The sequence below is a fragment of the Nerophis ophidion genome, linkage group LG23 (assembly GCF_033978795.1).
Source record: "Nerophis ophidion isolate RoL-2023_Sa linkage group LG23, RoL_Noph_v1.0, whole genome shotgun sequence".
Classification (NCBI taxonomy): Eukaryota; Metazoa; Chordata; class Actinopteri; order Syngnathiformes; family Syngnathidae; genus Nerophis; species Nerophis ophidion.
The window spans coordinates 4,637,020-4,649,994 of NC_084633.1; the positions used below are offsets into that span (position 1 = coordinate 4,637,020).

The following is a 12,975-nucleotide window of genomic DNA, read 5'->3' on the forward strand; positions in this document are numbered from 1 at the left end:
CTGGGCTTGTAAACACAGGTACTACATTTAAATCCCGGTTGGACAAGAAATATATGACCTAAATATAAGTTTATGTTTTAAAGGGGACCTATTATGAAACCCCAACTTTTCTTAACTTTTGCTACCTGTTTTTATAAATGTGGGATTTGTCTAAGTCTCGAAAATGTGAAATCCAACCATGGAGGCAATGGCGGAGCTATTTATGAAACAATCTTGCCTTCTTTTATACTTTACTTCCTCCAAAACAGCTCTAAGGAATTTGTTCATTTTGTGACATTTTTACCAAGTGTGATGTCAGCAAATATCCCATACATGGTAGAGATTTACCTGAAAAACTTTACGCTAGTTCGCCATTGTAGTCCGACGCTGTAGCCAATAGGTTCCTTATTTTTCACTATCCTCTTGTTGTGGGTCAGACTTGCTCCTACGTGCACAGGCCTCTTCTGATGTTGTCATTTCAAATACAAATGAGCATATTCTAACTTATATCTGTCAATAGACTCCACTTGGGAGCACTAAAAACTAAAACGTCTTTGACGGGGTGAAGACCCAGTCGAAGTGGACGCACAGAAATAAGACCGCCTACAAAACGGAGCAAGCTGAAGAGATGTCAGAAAGCGGCTTGAAAATGGTCAACAGAAAACCACAAAGTGTTTTATGTCCCCTCTAAATTTTCTGTTTTGCACAAAAAAAATATCCATGAACAATGTATTTCCCAACAATTAGTTTTAGCAAAAAAAACTTGCATCAATTAAATCCAACTTTGATTAAACAATTATTTAAATTCTTTCATATGAATAAAAAAAGTGTAAGATGTTTACAGATGCATTACATTGTAAATTGACGCCTTCTGCAGAAATTTTGGAATTCCACCAAGTTATCAAAAAATTAAGCAGACTTTTAGGGATAGTTTTGTCTTTGCATCAGTAATAGCTTGTAGAATGATTTTATTGGAGTGGAAATCATAGTTTTTCCCCCTGGCCTCCCTATACCTTAAAGTCCTACTGAAACCCACTACAACCGACCACGCAGTCTGATAGTTTAAATATCAATCATAAAATCTTTACATTGCAACACATGCCAATATGGCCGGTTTAGTTGACAAAATTGCAATTTTAAATTTCGCTCCGAAGTATCCTGCTGAAACGTCGCGGTATGATGAAATTTACATTCCTGGAAGATGACGGTGATGCTTTACTATGGAACAGAGCGGTCAAACGAACACGGTTGGATTGGACCACACACACAAAGTACAGTGTGTTATGCAGCGATCATTTCGAAAGATCGTGTTTCGAAGAGGGTCCCTTGCGAAGGGCAGAGATGGGCATCGCCACCACCCGTCGACTGGTGCTGAAGAAAAGTGCGGGGCCGACCTTCGGATTGTACAGGTACAACCATATAATCTCACTAAAACACTAGTAACACAATAAGCAGATAAGGAATTTTCCAGAATTATCCTAGTAAATGTGTCTAATAACATCTGAATCGCTCCCACTGTATAGTTTTTTTTTTCTAGTCCTTCACTCTCACTTTCCTCATCCACAAATCTTTCATCCTCGCTCAAATTTATGGGGAAATCATCTCTTTCTCGGTTCGAATCGCTCTCGCTGCTGGCGGCCATGATTGTAAACAATGTGTGGATGTGAGGAACTCCACAACCCGTCACGTCACGCGCATATTGTCTGCTACTTCCGGTACAGGCAAGACTTTTTTATCCACATCAAAAGTTGCGAACTTTATCGTCGATGTTCTCTACTAAATCCTTTCAGCAAAAATATGGCGATATCACGAAATAATCAAGTATGACATATATAATGGACCTGCTATCCCCGTTTAAATAAGAAAATATCATTTCAGTAGGCCTTTAAGGGCCTCATGTTTTTCTTAAATTTAGAGAAAATGTAATATAATCTGAGGGTTACACCAAAACTATTTGATTTGACCTGGGGCTGTATGATTAGTTACTTAGCTAAATTAAAGACACTATAGGATACACACACACTAGGTGTGGTGAGATCATCCTCTGCATTTGACCCATCACTTTCACCCCATGGGAGGTGAGGGGAGCACTGAGCAGCAGCGGTGGCCACGCCCAGGAATCATTTTAGGTGATATAACCCCCAATTCAAACCCTTGATGCTTAGTGCCAAGGAGGAAGGTAATGGTCCCATTTTTATAGTCTTTGGTATGACTCGGCCAGGGTTTGAACTCACGACTTACCGATCTAAGGGCGGACACGATCATTGGTACTTAAAAATAAATGTGACACTCACTGTTGAAAATGAATTTTTTCACTTATCTCAACTCTTCTTTCTTTGTTGTTGTTGTTTTTATTCAGTGACACTTCTCTGTATGTTTGTGTTTTTGTTTTCGTTGTTATCTTTTTTTTCCCTTTTAGTCAGTTATTGTGATTCTCTATCTGCTTGTGGTGAAGAGGAAGGCAGTACATTGCTACCCACTGTGCCTGAAACGTAGGACGTGGGGTGGAAGGGAGTGGTATTATTTTGCCTTTATTATTTTTCTGTATTTTTTTTTTTTTGTAATTTTTTTTTTACGGGTGGCAGAGGGGGGAACATTTTTTATTTTCTCAGCACCTATTATGATTTCCCTATCAAATGAATAAATAAATATTATAAAAAATAATATTAATTTAAAAAGTGTGACATTTTGAGGGAAAGGGGAGGCTCAAACTAAATTCTTCTTAGGGCCCCAATTCAACCCTGACTAATAACGTTAGCTAGCATTGAATGTATATTCTATCATAACAACAACATTACTGCAACTGTTTATTCCTTCTCTGGGACTGTACGTGTGTACCAGACACCATCCCACGGACCAAGGCGTAGTTTTCATTAAATATAACTAGTAACTATAAAGATATATGTTCTGTTAAAGCACTAATAGCTAACCGGTGGTGTTCTTGTTCTATTTTTTGGTTTGCGCGGTCATATTATTTAGGTTAAAAAGCTCATGTTGAGCGGGGTGTCATTCAGTTACCGACCTGGTGAGGGCGCGCAATGTTTTTTTTCGCGTCAATGAAAAGGCTGTGGTGACATTTAATTGTAGTGCAATCAAGGCTTGTTTTTATTTAATGTTGCATATGCAGCAGGTGTTTCTGACGCTTTTTTTGCGCAACCACTAAAATAAATACATCCTGTGCATGCATTTATACATTCAACGGTGTCATATTTTGCTATTTTTACACACAAAAAACCAAACATTTACAACAAGAAATCAAATGCCGACGTCTGGATAGAGTCTGCTCTTTTTCCGACAAAAACGACGAATCTGCTTTCTCCCTGTCTTCAATTAGTCTCCCCTCAGTCCAATATGCATTCATGTTTATGAAAAACAAATTGAAAACGACAACAACAACAACAGGTTACCTTCGATCCCCCCTCTCTGTCCGCTGCTTCTCCGCGGACCTGCTGACTCCTCAGTCGGTCTCCATCCAGACAAACCGTCGCTCCTCCTGACGCAGCATCCAGCAGCTGTGAGAGAGAGAGAGAGAGAGAGAGAGAGAGAGAGAGAGAGAGAGAGAGAGAGAGAGAGAGAGAGAGAGAGAGATAGAGAGAGAGAGAGAGAGCGAGAGCGAGAGCGAGAGCGAGAGATTGGATTTGCAAACAAACAAAACATGGTTTTTAAGCTGCTGATTTTTTTGCTATTTTTCTGATCATAACAAAGTTTCCCCAATGGATCATTCACAATTGTTAGAGCAGAAAGAAGAAATGAATAACCCTATTACAATATAACAACACTTGTTGGAATGGCATCAAAGACAATGTTAAATTGTTTGGGAGTCCCAGGGACCTTAAAATGGTTGACAAATTCTTGGTAATTAAAAAGTTTACCTTCCTTATAGAAAAGCTGACTCGTCAAAATAATACCATTCTTAAATCAATTGTTGAGGAAAAGTGATTTATTTTTGTAACATATATCTCTATTGTTCCAAATGAAGTATTTCGTAGGTGAGAAATTGCGCTGATAGAGAAGAGACCATGCCAGAAGGGCTTGTTTATGGAAGTTTGAAAGAGGGACAGGAATCATATCAATGTTGTAGTTATTCAATAACAAAAATGTTAGGCCTCCAAGATTAGAAAATACATAATGAGAAATAAAGTTGCAAATTGAGGTGGGATCTTTCAAATAGTGTCTTATTCAATCAATCTTGAAGGTGTTTAGTGTAGTGAAATCGAGAAAATTTAGACCACCCTGACTGTAACTGTTTAGTAAAACAGATTTCTTAGTATAATAAATTGTGTTTTTCCAAATAAAGTCAAAAGTATTTTGTCAATAGTTTTACAATTGTTTTTTGTTTACATCTAAACAAATAGCTTCATATGTAAGCCTAGACCAGGGGTCGGCAACCCAAAACGTTGAAAGAGCCATATTGGCCAAAAAAATAATAATAATAATAATTAAAAAAAAGCCGTATATAAGTGTTATAATGAAGGCAGCACATGATGTGTCTATATTAGCTATAATAGCCTACTATCAAAATTACTATGCGTCGCAGGGTGTAGCAGATCTTCGTTGAGAGAAATGTTGAAATTCAATATTTATTCTACACATTTTTACCACATTAGAAAACATTAGTAAATCAGAGGCTACTCAGAAGGTGAGATAACTCTTCGAAAAATGACTGGCTTTTAATGGCCAAAGGTATAGATTTGTGTGTCCAAGTTAAAAAAAAACGGCAGGCTGTGTTCTTTTAATATATTTATTACAGTCTTTGGCAAGTTAGGTAATATTTGCTGTGTTCTGGAACAACATAGCACACAAACAACTATCAGAAATGCAGCCAATATTACATACAGATAATGTGTCATGAAACATGCAAAATTTAATTATATACAGAGGATAAAAGTAAAGGATATTAAATAAGCTCAAATATACCCACAAACGAGGTGTAATTAAGTTGAAGTTAAAGTACCAATGATTGTCACACACACTCTAGGTGTGGCGAAATCATTCTCTGCATTTGACCCATCACCCTTGATTGATAATGATGCAATATGTAAATACAGCTAGCCCAAATAGCATGTTATCATTGATTAACTTGCAGTCATGCACTGACCAAATGTTCCTGATTAGCACTCCAACAATTCAATAACATCAACAAAGCTCACCTTTGTGCATTCACACACAGGATAAAACTTTTGGTGGACAAAATGAGACAAAGAAGGAGTGGAGGATTTTACATGTAAACAAACTGTTGCATCACAGTCCAAAATATGGTGAGTTCGAGGACCGCTGCAATTAGTAGGACAAAACGATGTTCACCAAATACTGTCATCAGTGAAGCATACACACAAACATATCAAACAGAGGGCTTTCTAACGATTGGGAAAGTTTGTGTCATGTTTGTCCTCAAACACAAAACATACTAATACAAAAAAACAAAAATTCTGCCATCTTTTTCCATTTTCAATCCTTTTTAAAAAATGCGCCAGGGAGCCACTAGAGTGGTACTAGAGATACATTCTGCTTTGGAGAGTAATGTTTAGCCTTTAAAGGATACATCCTTCTGCAGCCTTTGGTTGAATATTTTCTTGTTTTTTTCTACATTTCGAGTAAAGTTTAAACCGATCTAGAACTCTGATATTAAGTAATAATTATTCCTTTGTAATTAATACTCTCCTTAATTGGAATTTTACATATAGACAGCATTTCACATCTTTTCACAGCCATTAGTTCACACTTATTCACATTTAAACGGAGTCCAGAATCCAAAGAGTATATACGATTCACATCCAAGGCATGAGGAATTTGAGAAGAGTCCTTCAAAAAGAGTGTTGTGTCGTCAGCCTGTTTGCTGATAGTTATTTCTCTGTCTAATATGGAGATCCCTTTTAAATGACTTGTTTTTATATGAACAGATAACAAATGGGTGGGTAACAAAAATAGATATGGAGAAATAGGACAACCTTGCCGTACCCCACGTTTTAATTCGATCCTTGGAGATGTACCAGTTTTTAACTTTATTGAGCTATTACCATTGCAGTACAAAGTCTTAATTGTTTTGCAGAAAAAATTGCCAAAGCCAAATTTGTCAAGTGTCATGAAGATTATTTCATGTTCAATTGAATCAAAGTCTTTTTAGAAGTCCAAAAAAGGTAGGTCATTATTAATGACCTCTGGGTAATCCAGTATGTCAAGTACAAGTCTGATAATATTCAAGGTGTCTCCCACTCATAAATCCTGAATGTCTCTCGTCAATGATATTATTCAGAACCATTTTTAAACGTTTAGCAAAAAAAAATCTTACGGTAAATAATCTTATAGTCATTGTTTAGAAGGCTAATTGGACGCCAATTATTAATGACTAGTAAATCTTTGTATGGTTTGGGTATAAGGGTAATGAGGCCTTGTGTCAAAGTTGGAGGAAGGACACTTTTATCAATACTTTCACAGAATACTTCTAGTAAGAAGGGGGCTTGCTCCTCTGAAAATATTTTTTAGAATTCAGATGTAATACCATCCACTCCTGGAGATGTGTTATATTTTAAGCTATTAATGGTTTCCACTACCTCCTTGAGACAGATTGGACGGTCACAGAATTCTTGGTCAGCTGTGCTGATTGATATAGTATCAGTTAAGGCATCCTGGACTTGCAATTTTCTTTTACGACGGAGCTTCTGTGATGTAACGTTTTATGAGTGGTGGGCTGTGCTTTTCCCACCTAGGACTTCAGTGTTGTCCAACGTCAATGATTACCTCTCAAAATACCATAATTGATGTCACCACAGTTAAGGCATCCTGGACTTGCAATTTTCTTTTACGACGGAGCTTCTGTGATGTGACGTTCTGTGAGTGGCGGGCGGTGCGTTTCCCAGCTAGGCCTTCATTACCCAAACCTCTCAAAATACCATCATTAATGTCACCACATGACCACTGCTGGAGAAATACTATACAGGAACACATTTAAGCACTACTGTGCATTGAATCACTACCAACAGTGTACAAAACGGGTTATTTTCTGGCACATTTAAAAATCAATACCCCTCATCAGCAATTAAAATATATCTTATGTGGTACTGTCAAAGTAAAAATTGCAAAAATCTTTTTAAACGTGAAAAAATAAAGAAATAAAATATCCAATCTCACAATTTGTAGAACCCATTCGAGCTTCCGGGGTTGGCTGACAGCGTCTTGCTGAATTAGATTCTTACCTTGCGCAACTCAAAACTAACGTTGGAACAACATGCTTTTTGACGACGATTAATCCATGTCGGGTTCTGAAGTTAATTTGACCATTTCATTTTGATCATTTTCCAACCAATATTTTACAACACAAATACAACATTGAAACACCATGCTTTTTGACAACGTTTGTTCAATGTCAGGCGGTGACGGTGATTTGACCATTGTCATTTCCCAACCAACAACGCGGATCCTGTGAGGCTTGTGCGGCATAGCGATGCCGGATTTGTTCCGCCGAAGATGCTTCGGGCAAAAACACAGCGTAAGGTAAGAAATAAGTATTTATTAAAGTAATAAAACAGGCTAGAACAAAACACTGGTGCTAATAGAAAGGCAAACAAATGGTGCTAGCATGGAACGTAGGAATATGAATAGAAAAACTAAATTTGGCACAAAGGCACAAAAAGGGAAACAAAATGACTAGCATGAAAGCTAGGAATGAAATAAACTGCAGCGTGAGAGCTAGAGAGTAATAGAATGAAACACAAGACATCAACTGTTGCATGAGAGCAAATTAGAGTCCGAGAATGAGTGAACAGAAAAGGCTGGCTTATATAGGAAGGTGTTTAGTAAAACAGGTGTGCGGGAACCGAGAGTTGCAGGTGGAACTAATATGTAACCATGGTGACGACTAAACAGGAACTAAGCAGTCAAACGACAGAGAGTGATACAAAAAGGAATCAAAACTACAAAATTGACCAATCCAAGCAGCAGATCGCAACAAATCCAACATTAAACACCAACGTTGTCTCAATTTGCAAATACAACTATTTTGCAACGTTGTTTCAAAGTCCCTTTTAAAGGACATGTATGTATAATCAACGTTGTATCTATGTCTTGTGCCTGGTGGGTGTGCTCAATTTCTAACACAAACAAATGAAATACAGAAATAAATACTCAATAAAGTTCTCGAGAACAAATGGTTGTTTATGCTGTAAGTTATTTTTATTAGCTTTTATGTGTTCTCGCCAAGTAGTATCAACTTTAAGTTCTTTGTAAATGTTGTTTGTATAGAAATTGAACAATTTTGGCCGCAGTGTGGATCCCTGCGGTACGCTACAAGATATATTTGGAGCTGTAGACATATATTCGCCGAGCTTCACGTATCGCTTCCTGTTGTTTTGGTTGCTTTCTTCCCAGCTCAAGACCAACCCTCTGATGCGATACTGTAATAATTTATTGATTGAGATATTATAAATAATTGTGTCAAATGCAATGTATGAAATGGATGGATGGATGCATTTATAAAGTCCATAAACACTGCAGCGTCATACTGTGTATCACATTTTGCATTAGTCATTGCCTCTGTTATTTGTATAAATGCCATCGATGTTGAGATATTAGCTCTTCCGTATTGGTTCCACTTTTTATTAGAATTTGTCCAATCTAATGATAAACAATTAAAAAAATATAAATAAAAAATAGATAAATGATTCAATTATATGCTAATAAAATAAACTTTATTGTCGATAATAAAAATACATTATAGGTATGTTCTATATACCTGGAAGACGGTCAAGCACCCACAAAAAAATATATATATATATATTAAATTAAATTAACTTAAATTAAATATAAGTTGTTTAATGCTTGCTTCTTTGACTGTGAGCATTATTGAGCAATATCAAATAAGAAATGGATGGTGAGATGAAACAAAGGTGAAGAAAAAAAGGAGCAGCAGTACTTTATAGTCAACCAGGTGAAGAAGACGAAGATGAAAGGGAAGAGAACAGGTGCAGATGTAGAGAAATGAGTGATTAGGACAGAGGCAGATGGAGGAGGAGTGGGCGAGAATACCGGTTTTGCAGATTTAAGGATGAAAGATTGAAGAAGATGGAGAGAATGAAAGAGGGATGGGTATATGTCGGTTTGGCAGTTTTATCTTGTGGGATATTTCATCTTATGTTGTTTGACCTTTGTCCAGTTTGTGGTTGTTTTGTTGTATTTTTTTTTATGGTAAAATGAGAGGTTACTGTGTTTCCAGAAAGAAATGGACTGTAGCGATAACAGATCTTTGTCGCATCTGTTGGTTCCGGGCTTTTAAGTCCAACATTCTTAATGCCAAGCATTAGGAATGTTGTACATACTTGATATGCTGACACATCATGTCATAAAATAGCAAATTCCTTTCTTTCTTTTTGCTTCATCAGGTCACAACAAACTTTGTCAGGATGGCGGTGCTTTCCAAGCTGTACACTGACTACTCTAAATGATATCTATTTCTATAGTGTTGTCCCTTGACGAGATATTAAATGGTTGCTGAAAAGTTAATGCTATTATTCAAATATATGCTCCACACTTCCTGAGGTCCCCCATGTGGTGTTCTAATTGCTTTCCCTTTCATATATCACTCTAGGGACGGTTATCTTTGTGTGTGTGTGTGTGTGTGTCTGTGTGTGTGTGTGTGTGTGTGTGTGTGTGTCTTACACCCCGCAACACATGCTTGGACACACACACATGTAAGAAAGTGCAGCTCAGGGAATCAATGCTCATGTCCTCCCTCCCTCCCTCGCTCTCATTATCCTTGTCTCCATCTTGCCGCCGTTGTTTATTAAAGGTTGCTAAGCAACAAGCAGCTCCATTACAAAATTCAATTACGCAGTACTGCTTGCGTGCGTCTGTGTGCACTGTCGTCGTCTGACATCAGCTGCAGTATTTCACAGCAAAGCAAAAGACCTTTTCAGTGTGGCAACCACAACGCTCATGTGTGTTTTTTAAGCTGTCTGCCATACAATATGCTTAATAACTCATGCAATACTTATAAAACGCCAATAGGTGACAATATTGCTTCGTAAGCACTTTCCATTAGTCCTGTACTTCAGTTTTGGTTCGAAATCCAATACGTAATCAGACGTAACTGCGTGGGTTCCTTCCGGGTACACCGGTTTCCTACCACTGACAAAAACATGCACCTGAGGATAGGTTGATTGGCAACACTAAATTGGCCTTAGTGTGTGAATGTGAGTGTGAATATTGTCTGTCTATCTGTGTTGGCCCTGTGATGAGATGGCGACTTGTCCAGACTGTACACCGCCTTCCACCATTGTAGCTGAGATAGGCTCCAGCTCCCCCTGTGACCCCAAAGGGGGTAAGCGGTACAAAATGGATGGATGGATATGTATATATATATATATATATATATATATATATATATATATATATATATATATACACATATATATATATATATATATATATATATATATATATATATATATATATATATATATATATATATATATATATATATATATGGTAATAACATGTTTTAGTCTTGACTATATCTCAGAAAGGGGTACAAAGAAAAGACACTCACAAGGCAAAGGCACAAACTTGGCGCAGGGAACAAAGTTAACACTTTAACGTAAACTATGAACATAAAACAAACAACACTTACTGTGGCCAGAAAAGAGCAGCATGAAAAAATTCCATGAGCAGAGCAGAAACAGAGTAATGTTGCCAGGACGACTGACTAAAAAAACAGGCTTGAATATTAGTCTCTTGATTGGAACAGGTGCGTGCATAAGGCAGGTGAAACTAATGAGTAGTCATGGAAACTAAAACAAACAAGGGTGCACAAAAAACAGGAACTAATAGAGTCCAAAACTAGCAGAAAATAACAACACATAATCCAGACCACAGAACATGACATATGTACTGTGTATATATATATATATATATATATATATATGTATGTATATATATATATAAACATATACATATACACATACATATATATATGTACATATATATATTTTTTTATATTTTATATATATTTTTTTATTTATATACAGTATATGTAAATATTTGTACAATGAGTAATATATATATATAAATATATAAATATATATATATGTATATATATATATATATATATATATATATATATATGTATATATATATATATATATATATATATATATATATATATATATATATGTACATATATATATTAGGGGTGTGGGAAAAAATCGATTCGAATACGAATCGAATACGTTGTGCGATTCAGAATCGATTCTAAATTTTTTTAAATCGATTTCTTTTTTTATCAATTCAACAAACCACTACACAGCAATACCATAACAATGCAATCCAATTCCAAAACCAAACCTGACCCAGCAACACTCAGAACTGCAATAAACAGAGAGGAGACACAAACATGACACAAAACAAACCAAAAGTAGTGAAACAAAAATGAATATAATCAACAACAGTATCAATATTAGTTATAATTTCAGCATAGCAGTGATTAAAAATCCCTCATTTACATTATCATTAGACATTTATAAAAATAAAAAAAAGAACAATAGTGTCACAGTGGTTTACACTTGCATCTCATCTCATAAGCTTGACAACACATTGTGTCCAATGTTTTCACAAAGAAAAAATAAGTCATATTTGTGGTTTGTTTAATAGTTTAAAAAAAATTACATTATTGCAATCAGTTGATAAAACATGGACCTTTACAATTAAAAAAGCTTAAAAAAAAAAAATCTACTACTCTGTTAGCATGTCAGCAGACTGGAGTAGATCCTGCTGAAATCCTATGTATTGAATGAATACAGAATCGTTTTGAATCGAAAAAATATCGTTTTTGAATCGAGAATCGCGTTGAATCGAAAAAATCGATATATTATCGAATCGCGACCCCGTATTGAATCGAATCGTGGGACACCCAAAGATTCTTAGCCCTAATATATATATAATATATATATATATATATATATATATATATATATATATATATATATATATATATAATATTTATTAGGGGTGGGCAAATTAATGCGTTAATTATGAGTTAACTCATCAATCTATTAACGCCGACAATTATTTTATCGCACATTTGCGTATGTTGTTTACATGCTTTTATTTTGTTAACGCCTTCTCTTATAAAGATGGCGTCGCCCAGCGTCGCGGGGCTCTTGGTAAAGATGGAACATTTGGCAAAAATACCGGACAATTCTGCAAATTTCATGGCTGGCTTACAGCGTGGTAACTCCGGGATCACTTACGACCGCCAGACAATTCTGGATGTGGATAGATCGGGCCGTTTTGGACTGAATGACGCGTGCTTGTTAGACCGGGTAGCTAGCATGGGAATACTTTGCCGGCTACATCCAGCGGCCTGTGAAGCAGCGGAGTATATGTGTTGTCTGTCTATTTATCAATAATGCAGACGAGGAGTGTTGGCTTAGTTCTTAACTTTTACTTTCAGAGCGTGCATATCACAACATACAAGATGCCGTCATGGCGACACAACCTATACCGGGCTACCGCGCATGCTCGTCACTCCTGTTGCATGCTGGGTAGGGTAGTTCTTTTATTCCCTGGCTCATAACATCACAATATAGTACCATGTATATGCGTTCAGTTTATCAAAGCACCAAGCAAACAATCGGAAAATTCCCATCATATCAATTCCTAGATATGGTCATAATTATTTTAAGTGCACTACGCAGAATAAACGCAACATTATTAATATTGCTACTACGGATAATTTGATCAAAAATTCCCTAAAACAGCCCACTACCTATAATATAGGTTTTTTAAACATAAGATCCCTGATAAAAAAAAATGTTTCTGCTGTTACCTCAGAAATTGCCTGTTCAGATGTTATGATTGTGGCTCAGAGATTTGTATGTAGATTATATTTGGTTTCCATAACAAACAGGATAACTTAAATACCCTGGCAGTGGTAGTAATAAGCTTAAATGTTTGTATTTACATTTTTTGAGTTGATTTTAATAAAATATGCTATTTAACTGCTAC

At 36.2% G+C, this 12,975-nt stretch overlaps 2 protein-coding genes across 2 annotated transcripts in view; one reads left to right on the forward strand and one right to left on the reverse strand.

Moving 5' to 3' along the window:
* The window catches only part of slc29a4a (solute carrier family 29 member 4a), a 55,427-nt gene extending 44,741 nt beyond the window's left edge, over positions 1 to 10,686 (reverse strand). Inside the window, exons 1-2 of the mRNA XM_061884971.1 lie at positions 10,601 to 10,686; positions 3,387 to 3,491 (exon numbers count right to left, since the gene is read on the reverse strand). The gene's annotated coding sequence lies outside the window, so the exon portion shown is untranslated. The remainder of the gene's footprint in view (positions 1 to 3,386; positions 3,492 to 10,600) is intronic.
* Positions 1 to 12,975, forward strand: part of atp5mf (ATP synthase membrane subunit f) — a 36,665-nt gene that overhangs the window by 5,002 nt on the left and 18,688 nt on the right. The gene's annotated exons all lie outside the window — the stretch shown is intronic.